The sequence below is a fragment of the Dromiciops gliroides genome, chromosome 4 (genome assembly GCF_019393635.1).
Source record: "Dromiciops gliroides isolate mDroGli1 chromosome 4, mDroGli1.pri, whole genome shotgun sequence".
Lineage (NCBI taxonomy): Eukaryota > Metazoa > Chordata > Mammalia > Microbiotheria > Microbiotheriidae > Dromiciops > Dromiciops gliroides.
In genome coordinates this window covers 97,830,679-97,854,586 of record NC_057864.1, presented here as the reverse complement: position 1 = coordinate 97,854,586, position 23,908 = coordinate 97,830,679, and positions in this window count along the sequence as shown.

The window sequence follows — 23,908 nt, the reverse complement described above, 5'->3', positions numbered from 1 at the left end:
AGTGATTTGCTAGTAAGTGTCAAGTGTCAAATGAGGTCAGGTTTGAACTCAGGTCTTACTGAGTCCAGGGCCAGTGCTCTATCTGTTGTACCACTTAGCCACCCCAAGATAATGAGTTTTATTTAGGATATATATTGACTTTGAAATACCTATGGGCCATTTAGGTAAAGAGGTTCAACAGATAGTTGATAATTCAGGATTGAAGTTTAGAAGGCAAAGTTTTTAGATATATGTAGGTATAGATGCATATATACATACACACATATACTCGCATGTGTGTGTGGGTATATAAACACACAGGGAGCTGATGAGATCCCTCAAGGAGAGAGACCGAGAGTGAAGAGGCCTCTAAGCCTAGGCATGGGGGACAGTTGGTGGGTGATGATCTAGCAAATCAGTCAACTGTTAATTAATAAGCATTTATGAAATGTGCCAGGCACCGTGCTATGAATTCAAAGAAGGGGGACCCACAGCTAGAACCAGGAACAACAGTGTCTTGGAACCCCAGGGAAGAGAAAGTATTCAGGAAGAGAGAGAGTTGACAGTTTCAAAAGCTCTCTGGTAGGATGTGGCTTGTACAGAGGTTATCAGATTGAGCAGATAAGAAGGGATGCTTGGTAACCCTAGAGAGAGTAATTTTAATTGTGGGATTGCTAGCTCCCAGAGCCCCTTTCCCGTTCCCTACTTTATTTCCCCCTCCACCCTGAAAGTGATTCTTTTTTTCCTAAAAATTTCTTAGAGCATTTCACCTGAATCTCTCTGCCTCACTTACAAAGTTTTGCTTTCTTTCATTCTTAGTTTTGTCTTATTTCAGATTGTAAACTCCTTGAGGGCCTGGAAAGTTATGGTTTTTTATCTTCTATTCTTGATATAGGTGCATGGAAATTGGAAGATTACTTTGAAAACAATATGAAAGGAGAGTCTCTGGAAAATTTGTAAGGAAATAAAGTAATTGAACTTTAATTCTTTCTCTTGTTGTTTTAAGGCTGCCGCAGAATTTAGCTTGATAAGATGATTATGAGTTTCTTGGTTTCTTTCTTTTCTTTTCTTTTTTTTTGCAGGGCAATGAGGGTTAAGTGACTTGCCCAGGGTCACACAGCTAGTTAAGTGTCAAATGTCTGAGGTTGGATTTGAACTCAGGTCCTCCTCAATCCAGGGCTGGTGCTTTATTCACTGAGCCACCTAGCTGCCCCTTCTTAGTTTCTTTCTGAAGATTTTCCCCGTAAAATCTTAAGGTTGTAGTCCTTAGAGAATTCATCATATAGGAAGTTTTTCATTAGAATTTGTCTTGAATTTGGTTATTTATAAAATTCATTGCCTGGTCCCGGAGAACCACAACAAATAACTTTAAGACTTACTCCCCCACCCTAGGCACTAAATGGAGGAATGAATATTCCAATGAAGCCAGATAGTGCTGATGGAGATTAAACATACCTCTCATCTGAGAGTGAGCCTTTGTCTTATCTAGAGGGCAAACAAGAGTCTAAGGAGGTCTCCACTAGGAAATACCTAGCTTCTAGTTCTCCATGAAATTCTAATTGAGCACATGATCAATATCACCTCTTCTCTGGCTAACAGAGAATGAATCAAGACTCTGACCATCTCAAGCAGACATTAATACCAATACCTAGAATAATAAAGTATCGTTTTAGAAGGTCATATATATAGAGTTGGGAGGATTCTTAATCAGGTCGAGCCTACGAACATTTATTAAACACCTTCTCTAGATGAGGCATTGCCTTAAAGAATAGGGATACAGAAAAAAAGGCCAAAAATAGACTTCCCATCAAGGAGCTTATAGTCTATTGGGGGAGATGATATGCAAACAACTATGTACAAATAAGAAATATACAGGATAAATTGGAAGCAGTCTCAGAGGGGCTGGGGATTGGGAAGGGCTTTTTAGAGATGTGGTTTAACTGCTTCCCCCCATTTTACAGATAAGGAAACTGAGGCCCAAAGGTAAAAGACTTCCTGAACCTGGCTGTCCCTTGATTATGGAGTCCTCTCTCTTCTTTTTTCTACCTTTTGCTTTTCCCGGCTTCCATTAAGTCCCAGCTAAAACTTCATCTTCTATAGCAAGCCTTTCACAATCCTTCTTAATGCTAGACCCTCCTCCTTGTCAATTATTTCCAGCTCATCTTATATACAGCTTCTTTGTACTTGGTTTGTATGTTGTCTCCCTCAATTAGTCTATGGGCTCCTTAAGCATGGGGACTGGCTTTTTTATTTTTACCTTTCTTTATATTCCAAGTCCTTACCCCAGTGCCTGGAACATAATAGCAGCTTGATAAGTTTTTATTAACTGACTGACTTGCTCTAAAAGTCAAACAAGGTTTCAGGATCAGGAATTTGAAACCCAGCTTTGCCCCTTGATGAAAATTATTGAAATTCCATTAAAGTTCTTTTAAATAGGGACAGCGACTTAGAGCCTGACTTGTTAAGGTTTCAAGCTGCAGTTATGCAGTTGTTTCAGTTTTGCCCTTTGTTTGGGGTTTTCTTGGCAGAGTTACTGGGGTGGTTTGCCATTTCCTTCTCTAGCTCATTTTTTTACAGAAAGAAGGAAAGAAAGGGAGGAAGGAAGGAAGAGAAAAAGAGTTCCTGTTCTCATGGAGTTTGAATTTATATAAACAAGAGTAAATTATATATATATATATGTGTATGTGTATGTGTCTATACATATAGATACAATACACATACACGTGTGTATGTATGTCTAGGCATAGACACACATATACATATACACACATATATAAATATACATACATACACACATATACATACAGATATTACTAGTAGCTGGGCGTATCATAAAAAGCCTCACATAGGAGATGGTTTCTAAACTGAGCTTCATTAGAAGCTGGAGAGTTTAAGAACAAAGCCATTGTGTTTTCCAAGTGTGGTGGACATGACATCACAGAACACACATCACAATGATGATTCAGACCAGTAAACAACTCTTGTCGGGGGAGGGGAGAGGCAAGGCATCATTCACAGGTGATCAAGAGAGCTGAATTCAACACCAGCATCCTACCTTTACTATTCATAGCCACTTGAGCACCACCACCCCCTTCCCTATAAATTGGGCTTATTAGGGGTGAGCAGCACATGGGTTACACCTGATGTGCTCAAAGGTTTCTTCCAGTTTTGACATTCTATAACCTTTCTTAAAAAACTGCCACCACCACCAAAATGTATCACAGGTTCCAATGCTGAAATTTAACAAATGAATCTAAAGCAAGTCATTCTTCCCAGTTCTGCCAATGACTCACTGGTGACAGGCCTATGATTATGTTAGGCAGCTATGCAGTCTTGTATCTTATCTAAAATGATTCAATCAAAAGTACTTTACAAACATGAAATAAATCCAGTGGGTGGTTACAGGAATGAGAATAAAAGAATGAGGCATGAAGATATTAAGTACATTTAACACCCCCCCCCAATACAGGGGAAGGAATGTTGATGGGGAAGAAATGAAATCATGTATTTATCCATCTCCATCTAAACCTAGGGCAGCTAGGTGGTACAGTGGATAGAGTGCTGGGGACTGGTGTCAGGAAGACTCCTTTTCCTGAGTTCAAATCTGGCCTCACTTACCAGTTGAGTGACCCTGGGCAAGTCACTTAACCCTGTTTGCCTCAGTTTCCTCATCTGTAAAAGTGAGCTGGAGAAGGAAATGGAAAACCACTCCAATATCTTCTAAGAAAACCCCAAATGGGGTCATGAAGAGTCAGAAATGTCTGAAATGACTGAACAGCAATAACAGATGAGGGATCCAGAGGTTGTTCGTCAATAAACCTTTATTAAATGCCTATTTAATAATTGTAACTGCTGGGATACAAAGGCAAAATAAAAGAGAGTTCCTGGAATATATGATATGATATGGTCTAATATGATAGAATATATAAGGCATCATGCAAACAACCAGGTACAAACGAGCCACATACAGGATAAATTGGAAATAAGAGGAGGAAGGCATTAGTATTTAGGGGGACCAGGAAAGACTTGCTCTAGAAGGTGGGATTTTACCCAGGACTTGAAGGAAACCCTGGAAGTGCAGCTCTGGAGGCAGAGCAAACCAGGCATGGGGACAACCAGTGGAGATGGCTGGGGTTGAGAGACGGAGTGTCTTGTTTGGTCCCAGGATCTCAGAGTCTGGGGGGTGAAGGGGTTGGGTATAATAAGCCTGGAAAGATGGAGAGGGTAGGACAGGTTACAAAGGGTTTTGAGCTCCAAAGGATTTAGTATTGGATCCTGTTGTCAGTAGGGAGCTTAAGGGACAGGGCTGTTGTCTTGTCTCCTCTGTCACATAGATAGCTCACAGGACTGTTGTAGCCGGTGATATGTGTTGGACGAATATGGCCTGTTACGGAAAAGCTTAGGCACATATCCTTATAGTGAGCAATAGGGACTAGACCTGTGATTGCTTTGGTATTGGGATCACCCAGGTCAGGAAACTCCCTCCGCCAGTGCGGGTCAGTACCTTCTCTTCAAGGTTGCCTTAGAGAGTTACCTTAAAGTAGTGGTTGTCAAAATGGCGTCCTGGCAGGGGCAGCTAGGTGGCGCAGGGGAATAGAGCACTGGCCCTGGAGTTAGGAGTACCTGAGTTCAAATCTAGCCTCAGACACTTAACACTTACTAGCTGTGTGACCCTGGGCAAGTCACTTAACCTCAATTGCCTCACTTAAAAAAAAAAAAGTGGTCCTGGAACCCTTAGCAGTCCCTGATACTCATTTAAGAGTTCCACACATAATGTTTAGATAAAATTCAAATAAATAAGAGCTCATTGCTGGATGGTGTGGTCTGGGAGGGGAGGTTGGTTCCCCAGTCATTTTAGGAGTGTAAAGGGGATCCTGAGACCAAATAGTTTGAGAACCAATGGCCTTAGAGGTTAAGAGATTTGCCCAGAGGGGCAGCTAGGTGGTGCAGTGGATAGAGCACCAGCCCTGGATTTAGGAGGACCTGAGTTCAAATCCGGCCTCAGATACTTGACACTTACTAGCTGTGTGACCTTGGGCAAGTCACTTAACCCCAATTGCCTTACCAAAAAAAGAGAGAGAGAGAGAGATTGATTTGCCCAGGGTCACATAGCTGGTATATGTCAGAGGCAGTATTTGAAGTTCCTCCTGGCTTGGTGCTCAGCTCCCTATCGTAGCTCATAATGAATGTAAAATCATAAGTTTGTCTTCAAGTAATTCAGTACCCAATAAGCATTTTTTTTTTTTGTGAGGGACTGAACTTAGGGTTCTTTTGTCCTGTTTCAATTTCTTTTTAAGCACTTTTTTTTTTTTAGTGAGGCAATTGGGGTTAAGTGACTTGCCCAGGGTCACACAGCTAGTAAGTGTTAAGTGTCTGAGGCCGGACTTGAACTCAGGTACTCCTGACTCCAGGGCCGGTGCTCTATCCACTGCGATACCTACCTGTCCCTTTTAAAGCACATATTAATACTTGTCATTCCATCAGTAACTCCTTACTCTCTCTCATCCTCCATATCAAATCAGTTGCCTAGGCCTGTTGGTTTTACCTTTGCAACATCTCTCAAATACTCCCCCTTCTTTCCTCTGACACCGCCACCCCTCTAGTGCAGGTCATCATCCCCTCATGCCTGGACTACTGCTAATAACCTACTGGAGGGTCTGCTTGCCTCAAATCTCTCCTCACTCCAATCCATCCTCCATCTGGCCACCAAAATGATTTTCCTTAACCAAAGTTCTCACCATGTTAGTCCCCCTTCTTTCCCCCAATAAACTCCATTGTTTCCTCATTTCCTCTAGGATCAGATGGAAAATCCTCTGGTAATAAAAGCCTTTCATAACCTAGCCCCTTCCTACCTATTTTTTCAATTTTCTTACACCTTATTCTTGTCGAAATTGTCCCTGCCAAGTACTCTTTATTTCAGAGGCTGTGGCCTCCTGAGTTTTCTAAGAAGACACTCAGCTCCAGCTGTTTTCTCTAGCTGTGCCTCATTCCTGGCATGTTTTCCCTACTCATTTCCTAATTGCTTCCCTGCTAAAATCCCAACGTCTACAAGAAATCTTTGCCAACCCCTCTTTTTAATTTTTTCCTGTATATAGCTTGCTTGTGCACATTTGATTACTCATTGTCTTCACTTAGATTGTGAGCTCTGTGAGGACAGGGACTTTTTTTTTGCCTCTTTTTGTCTCCCTAGAGCTTACACAGTGCCTGACACAGAGTAAGTAGACATATAATAAATGTTTATTGACCGACCGACTGACCGACTGACTGACACAGCCTCCCCCCTTCAATACATATAGGATTTTTCCTCAGGAGGGTTTTCAAGAATCCTAAAGCATTTGTTTACCATACAGATTGGCTGGTTTTAGAATTTGATTATTGATGCCTCTTCCTCCTTCCTGTCCAGCTCCTCTGGAAAACTGATTTTATTTGTGTTTTCTGGCTGGATATAAATATGGGGCCACAGTTGTGCTTGTTAGTATAGAGAGTGACTACCAGTTTGGCAATTTCATTCAAAAATCCTTCTGAGCATATGTTAGTGCTGAAATAGCTTCCCAGAGACATTGCCTCTCAGGCTTTGTTAGATGTCGAACAAATGTAGACAACTGCAGAGCGAGATTGCTTCTGTTCATCATTTTCACATGAAAAACTAGTCAGAAATGTTTTCTAAGGGGTGGCTGGAGCTCTGGCTAAGCATGATAACATCCTAAATTTGGCTGCATTATTTTGCATGTGAGATAGATCAGCCATCTCGCAGCAGTCATTCATTCATGCTTAGTTAATTTGCAAAACATGTCCTATTAACCCAGTAGATTAATCATCATAATACTGACCATGTGGGCTGTACCAGCCATTTATTAGACATAGTACAGAAGAGAGTGGGCACGCCTTAGTTCCAGTGTTAGAGGGAGGCAGATGACATGCATGGAAAAAGGTAAAAGTAGATGGTGGGGATTAATTTGAAACATAGGATTATTTCCAGAGCCTGTGTAGTATAGGGCTCACAAAGCAAATAAGGAAAAAGTCACTTGTTTGCCCTCCATGTCCTGTGTCAAAAAGTATGAATTATTCTAGTAGTGGCTTCACTTAACAATCCTGAAGACACTTAAAGTTAAATTAGAAATGTGACCGGGGGCAGCTAGGTGGCGCAGTGGATAGAGCACCAGCCCTGGATTCAGGAGGACCTGAGTTCAAATCCGACCTCAGACACTTGATACTTACCAGCTGTGTGACTGGTCAAGTCACTTAACCCCAATTGCCTCACTAAAAACAAAAAACAAAACCAAAAAGAAATGTAACCAGGGCAACTGGGACCTTGTCCCATAGCATCAAAATATTAGGGGTCCCATGAGCAAGGATATTTCCCCCCAGGCATTATGGAGCAACACACTCTGTCCCTGCTTTTTGAAAGGAAAAAAATTCTCCCAGGACTTTTCAGAAAAATACTTTTTGTAGCTAATTTTCTTAGCTTGGATTTTGTTAAAATACAATTAAGAAGGGGGCAGCTAGATGGCGCAGTGTTTAAAGCACTGGCCCTGGATTCAGGAGTACCTGAGTTCAAATTCGGCCTCAGACACCTGACACTTACTAGCTGTGTGACCCTGGACAAGTCACTTAACCCCCATTGCCTGCAAAAAAAAAATACAATTAAGAATTTATTATAATTTTATAACAACACGTAGATCCTAGACACAAAAATTAAATAGTATAATTGTTGATAAAATCCCTTACCATAAAAAATAAGATAGGAAAAATGTCATTGTTGAGAATTTCAAACAATGATCTACAATCATTTGTGAATTACTTCAGTTTTTTAGAGTTGCAATTTTTTTGAAATCTCATTATATATATTGTACTTAAGAAAATGAATGCTATTGAGAAATGTAACATTCTAGTATTTTTAACCTTTACACAAAGAACACTTAGCTTTGATTTATGCACTTTGTTGTTAAATGTAGCAAGCATTGGGATGACACAATTTTTATAATAACATGCAAATCTTAAGCCTACAATAATGGAACACATCACATTTGTATGTAAAATACATTCATATGCACAGTGTATGCATGAACATATATATGCATGCATACACACATACACATACATTTACATACATTCACACAGGCATCTAGGTGATACAGTGGATAATGCTAGACCTGGAGTCACAAAGACTTGAGTATAAATCCTAACTCAGATACTATCTCTATGATCCTGGGCAAATCATTCAAATTCTGCCCTAGTTTCCTCTTATAAATGGGGATAATAATAGCACCTACCTTCCTGGTTGTTGTAAGGATGAAATGAAGTAATATGTGTAAATAATATGTTTTGCAAACCATAAGGCATTATATAAATGTGAACTAGTATTTTTAAAAAACGGAATAGCTAGGTGGCACAGTGTATAGAATGCTGGGCCTGGAGTCAGGAAGACCTGAGTTCAAATTTGGTCTCAGATACTAGCTGTGTATCACTTAAGTGGGCACATCACCTATTTGCCTCAGTTCCCTCATCTGTAAAATGAGCTGAAGAAGGAAATGGCAAACCATTCCAGTATCTTTGCCAAGAAAATCCTAATTGGGTTTACAAAGAGTTGAACACGATCGAATAAGTCTATTACTATATCTATATATTCATATGTACATATATACACAGTACACATGTATATATGTTACATATTATGTATGTTATATATTCTAGGTGTATAAGCATACTCTATACATGTATAAGTATACTCTTTATAGTATAGCATGTTATAGAGATAACATGTAGACAACAAATATAAAACGTTATAGATAACACAATGTTAAAATATATAACATATAGTACAATACTAATGTATAACAACATTAGCATATATACAAATTCTGTGTGTGTGTGTGTATGTGTGTATTTTTCCAAAACCAGTCACTGTAGGAAGCCCTGATCTGCAAGGGTGGGCTCTTTTCATCTGGGAAAGTACCTCTGCAAAAATGAGTAAAGTGGGGGGGGGGGCAGTGGATAAAGCACCAGCCCTGGATTCAGGAGTACCTGAGTTCAAATCTGACCTCAGACACTTGACACTTACTAGCTGTGTGACCCTGGGCAAGTCACTTAACCCTCATTGCCCAGCCAAAAAATAAAAAAAAATAAAAATGAGTAAAGGACTGAAGAGGCCTGTAGCATCTAAGGTAACAATCAGTGGTTCTCAAATGCTGTGTTAAAGACAGACTTCTGGCACATAAGGGGTGGGGGGAGTTGGGGGTTGGGGCTGAATAGTGGGTGTTTCAGGAAATGGGATTCCAGGGTGGCAGACTTTGGTGAGTGAGGGGCCAAGTGAGGAAGAATGCTGTGTGTGTGGGGCAGCTAGGTGGCTCAGTGGATAAAGCACCAGCCCGGGATTCAGGAGGACCTGAGTTCAAATCCGGTCTCAGACACTTGACACTTACTAGCTGTGTGACCCTGGGCAAGTCACTAAACCCTCATTGCCCCTGCCAAAACAAAAACCAACCAAACAAAAAATCCTGTCTGTTGTGCTCGCCTCAGAGCATTAATATTAGTCTCTTATACCTATCTTCCTTAAATATTGCTATTCTAGGACACACACACACAAATGGATTTGGAGCAAAAATAACATGATCCTATGTGTATGTAAATAAGATGAATCTAAAGAGTTTATGATCAAATCCACCTTCTCTCTATAAATATGCCAATGAGCTTACTCAGTAGGCTGCCCATACAACTGCATGGGTATTCTTTTCCGTGACTTAAATAAACAGATTTTGTATAAATATATAGATCAGGGGCAGCTAGATGGCGCAGTGGTTAAAGCACCGGCCCTGGATTCAGGAGTACCTGAGTTCAAATCCGGCCTCAGACACTTAACACTTACTAGCTGTGTGACCCTGGGCAAGTCACTTAACCCCCATTGCCCCGCAAAACAAAACAAAACAAAAATAAATATATAGATCAGTAGAATTTACAACAACTTGTTTAATTGCTTGAAAACCAAGGATCTTTATATACCATTTGCATTTATAAGAAAACAGGTTCAATTTTATGTTATAAAAATAATTTTCTGATGAAAAAATGAGCATTCTTAGTTAGAAAGCTTAGATGATATTTTTGTCTTAGGAATCAGAATAGAAAATCCAAAATTGCATAATATTTCACTCATTTAGTAAAAAACCATTCTTTTTTGGTTGTTGTTATAGAAAAAAGGTAAGACATTTCCTTTCCCAAGAGTCCCGAATTGATATTTCATTTGTTACATATTTGTGCATACAGACATACTTATATGAAAGTGACCTGATCCATGTTTTTGGTTGTTTGGCTAGTAATGAGTTTCTTCAAACCATCCTTCTTTTCCTGAGGTGCACAGTAACTTAAAATTTCTTCATCTGGGAAAAAACAACCAGGTTGGGGCAGGTTGGTGAGAGTAAGAGGGGGAGCTGGAGATAACAGAGAAGAGTTGCACATGGAGAGTGAGCAGACTGCCTGGTCCTTGTCCCCATAGATTTTGGAAGAAAAGGGGGAAGAAGACCAAGCCCATATTCTCAATTTTCCTTCTCTTTGACCTGTGGGACTTATTTATGAGAGGACTTATCCCTCATGGGGGGGAACCTGCATTCTTTTAAAAATATTATGCATTTATTTATAGCAGTTCATCAGAAGCAAAAGTGTTTATAATAAAAATTCTTATGCAATTTAATGACTTGAATGGAATGCCTTTGTCAGAATGGTTTTAGCTGGGTTATTATGAAAGGGTTAAGATTTACTTCCATTTGGCACTACATTGGAGTGGTTTTTATTTCTCAAGAATTCCGTCCTAGTGGTTCAAAGGCAGGGCTAGGGTGGATGCCAGCTGGCACTGGAAAAGAATGGCAGAAGAAGAGGAAGAGCATTTTGTTGGGGGACTTTGCCCAGGTCTAGTCCCCATTGGATGGCTTCCTCCTAGAATGCTCCTATCACCTCCAGAACCATTTACCCCCAGGATTTAAGCCTTTTATCTTTCTATAACTCAAATGCTTTCTTTGGTTTTTTAATTCCATTGTAAAAATAGAAAGAAATTTGACCACCAGCCTGCATTCCAGTATCAATTATGGTTGACTGCCGAATGAAGAAAAACTCTTCTTAGAGACCAGTGGTACTCTCAGACGAAACTGTAAAAAATTCTGTGGTTTCTTTGGAGTCAAACTCCATTCTGAGTCTTTTGTTTAAAAAAAAAAACACACCAAACAAAAACTTCTCTTATGAATTTACCACCTGTCATAGATGATTGTTTTTTTTCCAACAGAGTTGGTCGATTACAAAATGCTTCTTAAGAGGATAGTTATAAATAGATTATACTGTCATTGTCCATTCTGGTTTTGTCCTTTCTGGGTCAAGCGGAAGCTCACTAATCTCTTTTGTGTATTGGTTAATTGTGGTGGAGTGAGAGACTCAAGGACAAATCCGAGGTAAGCAACTGCTTTTCCTTTTTCATATTTGACTTACATGGTTATTTCCCCATCATTAAACAGCATAAATCAAAAGTATTAGGTTAAAATAATAATAATAAGCAGCAAATAATTAATAAAATGTGTGATCATAGTAATAACAATATCTAGCATTTATATAGAGCTTTACATTTTGTAAAGCATTGTATATAATGTTACAACATTTGATCCTCACAACAACCCTAGAAGATAGGTGCTACTATTATGGAGGAGGAAACAGGCTAAGGAAAGGTTAAGTGACTTGTTCAAGGTATCATAGCTATTAAGTATCTGAGGTGGGGTTTGAATTCAAGTCTTTACATCTGTGGCTCTTAGCCATTCTGCCATCTACCAAGTGGAACTTCATGGGTGACTTCCCAACCTCAGGGCAGTGGAACACTTTTCAGTTCTAGCTTACAAATGAAGGCTACAAGAAGGTTGGACTGTGATTTCTGGACACTGGGCTATAGAATTCAATCCAACTCAACAAGCATTTATTAAGTAACTACTATGTGTGAGACACAATGATAGGTACTGGGGGTACAATGATAAAATGAAAGACAATTCCTATTGCTTGCCTTCTCAATGGGTGGGACAGGGAGTGGAGGAAAGGGAAGAATTTCATACTCAAAATTAAAAAAAAAAGAATGCTAAAAATGAAGTCATTTTGTAAAAAACAAACAAAAAGCCCAACCAGAATTCTTGCCCTCAAAGAGTTTATATTCCATGTCATTGACTGAAAAATATTATCTCATTTTGTTCTCAATACAATCATGGGAGGTCGGTGCTATTATTATCTCCATTTTATAGGTGAGGAAATTGGGTCAAACAGAGGTTAAGTGACTTGCTAAGGTGCATACAGCTAGTGTCCAAAGTCAGATTTGAGCCAACATGTGATAACAGTGGAAAGATCACTGGCTCTGAGTTAAAGCAACTGGCTTTAAAATCTGCTTCTCATATTCACTGCCTGTGTGACCTTATACAAGTCACTTAACTTCCCTTGGCCTTATTGTTCTGTGAAATGATAGGGTAAGATTAGATGACCTGAAATATTCCAGCTGTATGCTATAATTCTTTGTAAATATCTTAAGTATACATAGGATAATTTGAGAATGTAAAGGAATAATATAACAGAATCAGATCAAGAAGTTCATCCCCCTCCATCCAAGGTGGATTGTGCCCAGTGCTTTTCAGTTGTGTCCAACTCTGTGACACCAGTTGGGATTTTCTTGGCAAAGATACTGGAGTGGTTTGCCATTTCCTTCTCCAGCTCATTTTACCCTTGAGGAAACTGAGGCAAACAGGATTAAGTGACTTGCCCAGGGTCACAAAGTGAGTGTTTGGGGCCAGATTTGAACTGTCTTCCTGACTCCAGGCTTGTCACTCTACCCACTGTGCCACTGAGCTGTTTATTGTACTGGTGGACTGTACAGCAATATATATATATATATATATATATATATATTTTTTTTTTTTAGTGAGGCAATTGGGGTTAAGTGACTTGCTCAGGGTCACACAGCTAGTAAGTGTGTGTTAATTGTCTGAGGTCAGATTTGAACTCAGGTACTCCTGACTTCAGGGCCGGTGCTCTATCCACTGCGTCACCTAGCTGCCCCTGTACAGCAATATTAATGATAGTTGTTATTCATTTATAGTGTTTTAAAGGTTTTCAAAGTAACTTCCCTCTGTTGATTATCACCAATCCATCCTGTATGTAGCTCATTTGTTGATAATTGTTTGCACATTGTCTCTGTCATTAGACTCTGCTCCTGGAGAGCACTGACTAACATTTTAAAAAAAATTTAATTTTTAAATACTATTTAATTTTTCTGGTTATACACAAAGACAATTTTTTACATTCATTTAAAAAAATTGAGTTTCATATTTTCTCCCACCACCCACCCATACCTAATCCCTCTCAAAGACAGTAAGCAATTTGATATAGGTTATATATGTGTTATCATGTAAAGCATATTTCAATATTAGTCATGTTGTGAAAGAAGAAACAGATCAAAAGAAAAGAACCACAAAAAAAGTTAAAATATCATGCTTCAATCTTCATTCAGAATACATTGGTTCTTTTTCTGCATATGGATAGCATTTTTTACCAAAAGTCCTTTGGCCATTGTGTCGGATCATTGTATTGCTGAGGAGAGCTAAGTCTGTTACAGTTGATCACCACACAATGTTGTTGTTACTGTGTACAATGTTCTCCTGGTTCTACTTACTTTACTCAGGATCAGCCCGCTTAAGTCTTTCCAGGCTTTTCTGAAATCTGCCTGCTCATTATTTCTTTTTTTTTTTTTTCCTTAAAAAAATTTTTTTTTCCCGGGGCAATGGGGGTTAAGTGACTTGCCCAGGGTCACACAGCTAGTAAGTGTCAAGTGTTTGAGGCCGAATTTGAACTCAGGTACTCCTGAATCCAGGGCCAGCGCTTTAACCACTGTGCCACCTTGCTGCCCCCATGCTCATTATTTCTTAAAGCACAACAGGTGGGGCTCATCAGCTTTGGCAGGCAACCCGCCTAGGGGAAGGAACCCTGATTTCAAACCTCCGCTGCTTTGTGGCTATACCCGTATATGGGAAAGGCTTTGGGAGTTAACTCCGAGGAAAAATCAGGAGTCGGAGTTGGATGTTGGACATCACATCCCTCTGGCAACTCCTGTGGCAGCACTGGTGCCAAATTGTACTGGCTCTGCCTCTCCTTTGGATCCACCAATGTCGCAGAGAGGGAAAACCTGCTGCATGGGCAACGGCTTGTTTTCCATATTGGTCCACCCAGGCCAGCACCCTGGAGAGGACACTCCAGCTACTCCTCATGGGGTAGATATAACATGGGATCAGACTGCACAGCCACACTGTGGCCTGTGGCTCTTCAAGGTGCTGATCCATGGTTGTCTGCGACTGGCGGAAGCCTACTACAACTTATTCAGCCATTCCCCAATTGATGGGAATTCCCTCAATTTCCAATTCTTTGCTGTTACAAAAAGACCTGCTATAAATATTTTTGTACATGTAGGTCTTTTTTCTTTTTTTTTAAAATCTCTCTGGGATATTGACCTAGTAGTGGTATTGCTGGATCAAAGGATATACACAATTTGATTGCCTTTTGGGCATAGTTCCAAATTGATCTCCAAATAACAGTGCATAAGTGTCCTGGTTTTTCTTTATCTCCTCCAACATTTATCATTTTCCTTTTTCTGTCATATTAGCTGATCTAATACATGTGAGGTGGTACCTTAGAGTTGTTTTAATTTGCATTTCTGTATTCAATAGTTATTTGGAACATTTTTTCACATATCTATTGATAACTTTGATTTCTTCATTTGAAAACCTGTTCATATTCTTTCACTATTTATCATTTGGGGAATAACTTGTATCCTTATCAATTTCACTTAGTTCTCTATATATTTGACAAATGAGGCCTTTATCAGAGACATTTGCTATACAGTTGTTTCCCAGCTTTCTGCTTTTCTTCTAAACTTGGTAGCATTGGGTTTGTTTTTGCAAATCTTTTTTAATTTAATATAATCAAAATTATCCATTTTATATTCCATAATGCTATCTTCCCCCCCACCCCGTAAATTCTTCCCTTCTCCATTGGTCTGACAGGTAGACTATTCATTGATCTTCTGATTTACTTTTGGTGTCACCTTTTCTTTCTTTTTTTTTTTTTAGTGAGGCAATTGGAGTTAAGTGACTTGCCTAGGGTCACACAGCTAGTAAGTGTTAAGTGTCTGAGGCCGGATTTGAACTCAGGTACTCCTGACTCCAGGGCCGGTGCTCTATCCACTGCGCCATCTAGCTGCCCCCACCTTTTATTTCTAAATCATGTACCCATTTCGACCTTCTCTTTGTATATTGTGTAAGATATACCTTGTTTCTGCCATATTGTTTTCTGCTTTTCCCAGCAGTTTTTCTGAAATAGTGAGTTCTTATCCCAGAGGCTGAGGTCTTTGGGTTTGTCAAACACTAGGTTACTATGGTCATTTACTATTGTGTCTTGTGTACCTCATTTATTCCACTGATCTACCACTCTTTATTAGTACCAGATAACTTTGATGATTATTACTTTATAATATTGTTTGAGATTTGATATGGCTAGGCCACCTTCCTTCACATTTTTTTCCCATTAATTCCCTTGATATTTTTGTTTGTTTGTTTGTTTTGTGGGGCAATGGAGGTTAAGTGACTTGCCCAGGGTCACACAGCTAGCAAGTGTCAAGTGTCTGAGTCCAGATTTGAACTCAGGTACTCCTGAATCTAGGGCTGGTGCTTTATCCACTGAGCTACCTAGCCGCCCCAATTCCCTTGATATTTTTTACCTTTTTTTCTTCCAGATGAATTTTGTTATTTTGTTCTAGCTTTATAAAATAATTTTTTGGTAATTTGATATGGCACTCAATAAGTAAATTAATTTAGGTACAATTGTCATTTTTATTATATTGGCTTGGTCTAGCCATGAGCAATTGATATTTTTCCAATTGTTTAGGTTTAGCTTTATTTGTGTGAAAGGTGTTCTGTAATTTTGTTCATATAGTTCCTGGGTTTGTCTTAGTAGATAGATTCCTGAGTATTTGATATTATCTACAGTTATTTCAAATAAAATTTCTTTTTCCATCTCTTGCTGCTGGGCTTAGTTGGTAATTTATACAAATGCTGATGTCTTATGTGGGTTTATTTTATATCCTACAACTTTGCTAAAGTTGTTAATTATTTTAACTAGTTTTTTAGTTGATTCTCCAGGTTTCTTTAAATATACCATTAAATCATCTGCAAAGAATGATAGTTTTATTTCCTAATTGACTATTCTAATTCCTTCAATTTTTTCTTTTATTATAATAACTAGCATTTCTAGTACAATATTTTATAATAGTGGTGATAATAGGCATCCTTGTTTTATTCCTGAAATTACTGGGGAAGTTTCTAGTTTATTCCCATTAGAGATAATACTTGATAGATTCTATTTATCATTTTGAGGAAATCTCATTTATTTATATGCTTTCTAGTGTTTTTAAGAGGAAAGGATATTATACTTTGTCAAAAAGTTTTTGTATCTACTGAGATAATCCTCTGATTGCTGTTGGTTTTATTATTGATGGAGCTGATGGTTTTCTTAATGTTAAAACAGCCCTGCCTTCCTGATATATATCCCAGCTGATAGTATATGATCTGTGGTAAAATAATGGAATTTGGCAGACGCCCAGGGGTCTCACCTGAATGATCTAATAGTGTTTGGAAAACCAGCTAGGGATGATTGGATATGGGCCACACCTGGCCTGCCCTGAGTGACATATGCTGCTGATTTCAGCAGGGGAACCATTCTCCACAGGCAGTTTGAAGAACCTCCCTTTTGGAGGAGGGAGAGTAACACTTGCTGAGGGGAGCTCTGTCTTTTTCCGGTCAGTGAACTTCTGGGAGCAGGCGAGAGAGGTTTTTCCTGGCTGGTGGGCCTGTGGGCCTTGCTGGTCGGCTTTCCTGTGGGCCCTGTCTGCATAGCTGATTCCTATAGAAACTATGGACCCCAGGTGGTGAGTTAATAAAATGAGCCTGACTCTTTGAATTAGCTGAGATGGAAGTGAGTTTGGGGATTGTATAGGCTTTTGTTAGAGTTAGGAGGATTATCCATTTTTATTTTTCTCTATTCCCTTGTCCTTGACTTTATTAACATCTCCTTTGCTGTGTTTTTTTAAAAATTTTTAATGTATAAGGTATTTTATTTTTTCCGCCACATGTAAAGATAGTTCCCAACCTCTGCCCATACAAGCTCTACAATTTCAGATTTTTCTCCCTCCCTCCCCTCCCTCCCCCCTCCCCCAGACAGCAGGCAATTCGATATAGGTTACATCTATATATCTCTATACATATAGATATAGATATAGATATATACACACACATAATAACATCAATCCTATCTCTGCATTAATCCTGTTACAAGAGAAAAAATCAGAGCAGTGATGCAAAACCTCAAAATAAAAAAAAATAACAACAGCACCCAAAACAAAAGAAATAATATGGTTCAATCAGCATCTATACTCCACAGTTCTTTCTTTCTTTTTTTTTCTTGGATTTGGAGATCCTCTTCTATCATGAGTTCCCTGGAACTCTTCTGTACCATTGCATTGGTGAGAAGAATATAGTCCATCACAGTAGGTCAACACTCAATGTTGATGATACTGTGTACAATGTTCTTCTGGTTCTGCTCATCTCACTCATCATCAGCTCACGTAAGACCCTCCAGGTTTCTCTGAACTCTTCCTGCTCATCATTTCTTACAGCACAATAGTATTCCATTGTATTCATATACCACAACTTGTCCAGCCATTCCCCAATTGATGGGCACCCCCTCAACTTCCAATTCCTTGCTACCACGTAAAGAGCAGCTATAAATATTTTTGTACGTGTGGGTCCCTTTCCCCCTTCCATGATCTCTTTGGGCAAAAGACCTAAAAGTGGAACTGCTGGGTCAAAGGGTATGCACAGCTTTATTGCCCTTTGGGCATAATTCCAAATTGCTCTCCAGAATGGCTGGATCATTTGCTGTGTTTTTTATTCCCATTAAGAAAACCTGATTCATTTGTGGAAAAGAGGCTGTCAAGCTCCTTTGTTATTGGCCCAGGAGAAATAACTAAAAAGGCAGTTTGGAGGGGAGGAAGTTTTGGACCTAGAGGTCCCTCATTATTTTATGAACCCCAATATTACAGTGAGCCACCCAATTAACTCTGCACATATTAAATTTGGCCCCAACAGATCCTTGTGATATATTACTGTAATCTCTTTGCTAGTGTTTTATTTAAAATTTTTGCATCAGTATTCATTAGGGAGATTCTATAGTTCTATAGTTCTCTTCACTGTTTCTGGTATAGGTATCTGGTGTAGGTATCAGCACCATATTTCTGTCCTAAAAGGAATTTGGTAGGATTCCTTTTTTGCCTTTTTTCTCCAAATAATTTATATAGTATTGGAATTACTTGTTCTTTAAGTGTTTGGTAGAATTTACTTGTGAACCCATCTGCCTTAGGGATTTTTTTTTTTAGTGAGGCAATTGGGGTTAAGTGACTTGCCCAGGGTCACACAGCTAGTAAGTGTCAAGTCTCTGAGGCTGGATTTGAATTCAGGTCCTCCTGAGTCCAAGGCCAGTGATCTATCTACTGTGCCACCTAGCTGCCCCTCCCCCCCCACTTTAAAAAAAATACCTTTTTTTCCTATTTTCCTACAGGGCAAGATAGGTTTCTATTCCCAACTGATCATGTATATTATTCCTTCTTTATGTCAATTCAGGTGAGAGTAAGATTCATGCAATCCTTCCTGTCTACTGTAATAGGTCTTTTTTTTTTTTTTGTAATAGGTCTTTAATGCCTCAATATGTGATATAATTTACCCCCATTCTAACTCTCCCTTCCTTCTTATACCATTGTAATCTCCTTTCTTGCTCCTTTATTTTTTTGGTTCATCCCATCAAAGTAACCTTACACTCATACCCTCTGTTTATGTATACTCATAACTGCCCTGATAGTTTTACAGTTAGTTCTTAATAGTTACAAGTATCATCTTCCCATGTAGGAATGCAGACAGTTTAACCTAATTGAATTCCTTATGTTTTCTCTTTCTCTTTAAATTTTTTATGCTTCTCTGGAGTTGTATTTGAAAATCTTTTTTTTTTTGGTGGGGGAGGGGGGCACGTTCTGCTCTGGTCTTTTCATCAGGAATGCTAGAGAGTCCTCTGTTTCATTGAATTTTTTCTTCCTCTGAAGGACTTTGCTCAGTTTTGCTGGGTGGTTGATTCTTGGTTATAATCCAAGCTCTTTTGCCTCCTAGAACATCATATTCTCATGCCCTCTGGTCCTTTAATGTAAAAGCTGATAAATCCTGTGTAATCCTGACTATGGCTCCATGTTTGAATTGTTTCCTTCTGCCTGTTTGCAATATTTTCTCCTTGACCTGGGAATTCTGGAATTTGCCTGTAATGTTCTTGGGAGTTTTCATTTTGAGCTTTCTTTGAGGAAGTAATCAGTAGATTCTTTCAATGTCTATTTTACCCTCTGGTTCTAGGATGTTAGGGCAGTTTTCCTTGATAATTTCTTGAAAGATTTTTTTTTTTATTTATTCAGGATTTTTATTTTTTTGGATCATGGCTTTAAAGTAGTCCAATAATTCTGAAATTATCCCTCCCTGGACCTGTTTTCCAGGTCAGTTGTTTTTCTAGTGAGCTATTTCTACATATTCTTTTATTTTTTTGATTTTGTTTGATTCATTCTTGATGTTTCATGGAGTCATTAGTTTCAGCTTGTCCGATTCAAATTTTTAAGGAGTTTTCTTTAATTAGCTTTTCTTACCTCATTTCTATTTGACTAATGCTACTTTTAAAGATGTTTTCTTCAGTAAATTTTTGTACATCTTTCCCCAATTTTTGTGCTTCTTTTATCAAGCTATTGACTCTTTTTCCAATTTTTCTTCCACCTCTCTTATTTGATCTTTAAAATCCTTTTTAAACTTTTCCAGGAATTCTTTTTTTTGGCCTGATACCAAATCACATTTTTCTTTGAGGCTTTGCATGTAGACATTTTTTTTTGGACATTGTTGTTTTCTTTTGAGTTTCTGGTGTTTTTTTTTTTAATTATTTTTTTAAATTATTTTTTTTTTTAGTGAGGCAATTGGGCTTAAGTGACTTGCCCAGGGTCACACAGCTAGTAAGTGTTAAGTGTCTGAGACTGGATTTGAACTCAGGACCTCCTGAATCCAGGGCTGGTGCTCTATCCACTGTGCCATCTAGCTGCCCCGTGAGTTTCTGTTTTGATCTTCCCTGTCACTATAATAACTTCTATGGGTAGGGTCTTCTTTTTAAATTTTTTTTTCTAATTTTTCCAGCCTATTTCTTGGAAGATGATGTCTAAGATCTTTTTTTTTTTTTTTGATTATGGTTTTCAGGTAGTCCAATGATTTTCAAATTAGCTCTCCTTGATCTGTTTTCTAGGTCATCTGTTTTTCCAAGGAGATATTTCACATTGCCCTTTATTTTAAAAATTCATTTGGGTTTGCTTTATTGTCTTGATTTCTCATAGTCATTAGCTTCTATTTGCTCAATCCTAATCCTAATTCTTTTTTTTTTTTTTTAGTGAGGCAGTTGGGGTTAAGTGACTTGCCCAGGGTCACACAGCTAGTAAGTGTTAAGCATCTGAGGCCAGATTTGAACTCAGGTACTCCTGACTCCAGGGCCGGTGCTCTATCCACTGCGCCACCTAGCTGTCCCTCAATCCTAATTCTTAAGCAATGATTTTCTTCAAAGAGCTTTTGTACCTCTTTTTCCATTTGGCCAATTTGGCTTTTCAAGCTGTTGACTTTTTTTTTCAAGACCTTCCTGTATCACTCTCATTTCTCTTTCCATTTTTTCCTCTCCCTCTCTTACTTTATCTTCAAAGTCCTTTTTGAGCCCTTCTATGGCCTGAGACCAATTCACATTTTTTCTTGGAAGCTTGGATGCAGGAGCTTTGACTTTACCATCTTCTTCTGCCTTGTCACCAATGAAACTTTTGATGGTCCAAATCTTTTTCTGCCTGCTCTTTATCCCAGCCTACCTATCTCCTGGTCCTTAACTCCTTCTTAAAGTGGGGCACTGCTTCCAGGACGCACTGTCCCAAGCTTCAGGGGGTCCCAGTACAATTTAAAGAGAGGCTTGTTCTCAGCTTGCCTGGCCTGTAAGTAACCATGGGCCTGCTTGCTCTTTAACGCAGAAGCAGAAATCTGATTCTCTGTGGTGGCAAGCTTTGCATGCCTGTGCCCCTCCCCCACTGGACCACTGCCACTCTATTCTGTTTCCTGGGCAACACAACAGTGCTCTGCCTCCAGCAGAGACCCCTGCTATCTCCCCAGGCCAACTGCTGGACCCCCTCACCCTTCCTTGAGCTGAGTGCCAGAAGCCGCTGATGCTCATAATTCAGAGGCTCGGGAGGTGCAGCCTGTCTAGGGATGGATCTATTTGGTGTGGCTGAGCTCCCCTATCAGCCAGGTACAGCAGACATTCTCTGCCACCCTTTTGAGCCATCTTTGACTGGAAAATGATCTCACTCTGTTCTTTTGTGGGTTCTGCTGCTCCAGGAATTGTCTTATGGCATCATTTGGAGGTATGTGGATGAGTTGAGGGGAGCTCTGGAAGTTACAGCCTTTCTTCCACCATCTTTCCCAACTAGTCTATTTCATTATTTCTTATATTGAGCTCTGTGGGGCAGCTAGATCGTGCAGTGGATAAAGCACCAGCCCTGGATTCAGGAGGACCTCATTTCAAATCTGGCCTCAGACACTTGACAGTTAACTAGTTGTGTGACCCTGGGCAAGTCACTTTTTTTTTGCCTTGGAAAAAAAAAATTGAGCTCTGCTCCTGGGATTTAGGGGACACTGTCCCAAGCATCTTGTGCTGGGGGCTTTAGGCCCTAGATGCTTGCCTGGAACTATGCAGGTGCCATACCTGGCCTTTCACCTGATGCTGTGCTGGGGCCCTGAGGTGAATTAGTTTAAAACTCCACCAACAGGGCATTACTGTCCCAATTTTCCACATCCTCTCCAACATTTATCATTTTCCTTTTTTGTCATATTTATCAATCTGATAAGATGAGGTAGTGCCCCAGAGTTGTTTAATTTGCATTTCTCTAATCAACAATGATTTAGAGCATTTTTAAAATGTGCCTATAAATAGCTTTATTTCTTCATCTGAAAACAGCTTGCTCATATCCTTTCACTATTTATCATTTGGGGAATGATTTCCATTCTTATACATTTGACTCAGTTTTCTATGTATTTGATAAATGAGGTTATCAGAAAAGCATTATAAAATACCCCTTACATCTGTTTTCTGCTTTTCTTCTAATCTTAGGTGCATTGGTTTTGTTTGTAGAAAACCTTTTTAATTTAATGTAATTAAAGTTATCCATTTTACATCCCATAGTGCTCTCTATCTCTTATTTGTTCATAAATTCTTCCTTTCTCTGTACATCTTATACGTAAAACACATCATGTTCCCCTAATTCGTTTAGGGTATCACTCTTTACGTCTAAACCATGTACCCATTTTGACTACTCATGTACCCATTTTGACTGATGCCCTATTCTTGCTGATGGCACCTTTCTATCTTGGACTGATTTCCAGAGATTAGCCAGGGAAAGAAGACAAGACCTTTTCTGTTTTCTCTCATCCTCTTTATTAGAAAGAACACAAAGCTCTAGGTTTAGGTTTTTAATAAAAAAAATCTATAGGGATATATTTAGAGGGATAAAATAATCAAAAAAGGGAAAATTGGCATGTTTACCAAGTAATGTTTACCAAGTAATTTTGTTGGTTCTGCAGGAACTAGGCTTTATTATTTTTCAGTTCCTTCTCATTTGATCCAGCTCTTTTCTATAGTCTTCTTATAGATCTCTAGTCTTATAGTCTTTCTTGAGTCATATAGACCAACTTACAGTTTTTCTTCAAATCTCTCCTTCCCTTGCAGAAGAAATCAGAATCTAAGTCCTTTATCTCTTTGCTGATTTACTCTCTCCTCCTGGTTTTACAAGAACATTCCAGACTTTCAGGTAGGCCCTTTCTAATCTCCAGAAGAATTAATTTTTAACTTGGAAGTATTCCCTCAATATTTTACCTCCCTGTGCTCCAGACACAAACTGATATCTTGTCACTTCTCCACAGATGGTGAATGGAAGAGAGAGGGGATAGTAGCTTGCTAAGAAAGCAGGTGATAGAGCAAGGCAAATAGAGGGAAGTGAAGAATTTGATGCCCTTAGTAAGGACTTCATTGAGAAATACCTGATTATGGAATCTAGAGTGGTAGGGAAGGGGGAAGTTAGAAGAAGAATAGTGGCCTGAGAATATGGGGATAGGTTGAGGGACTCAATTAAAGTAGGTTCAGTGGGAGTTAGGGAGTTGCCAGGTGTTGGCATTACATACCAGGGAGTCTGAAGCTGGTGTAACTATCCCAACAGGCTGGGATTAAGCAGGGCTATGCTAAAAGGGTGTCTTAACTGATTTCAACATAAATATGATGAGCCCAGAGAGGAAGAGAAAGCACTAGCTTGCCTAAGGAGAGAAATCAACTATTGGAAAGGAAATAGGTAAAAGGTCCTGTAGGGATTGGCCCTTCATTATCCTTGTACTTACAACCTTGATGAGATGGGGAGACTTAGTCTTTTTTTAAAAATAAAATTAAGTTAAAAGGAGTTAGGGTATGGGAAAGATGTAATATAAGGAGTTCAGATTCAGAATTTGATATCCAAGATGTGGCCCTACTGAAGTGAATGAAGAGAAGGTAATTTCAGTATTGTATCTTAGTGCTGAGAAGGTAAAAGGTCATCATTTCAGTTTTATAATGAATGGTTCACAGTGTTCCATTTGGAGCATTTGTGTTGGCATTTTCAGGTGTTGGACTTTGCCTTAGTAGGGGTTTTCCTCTTGCAGTAGTCCCTAGGATCTGGGCTTTGCATATAATGGTTCAC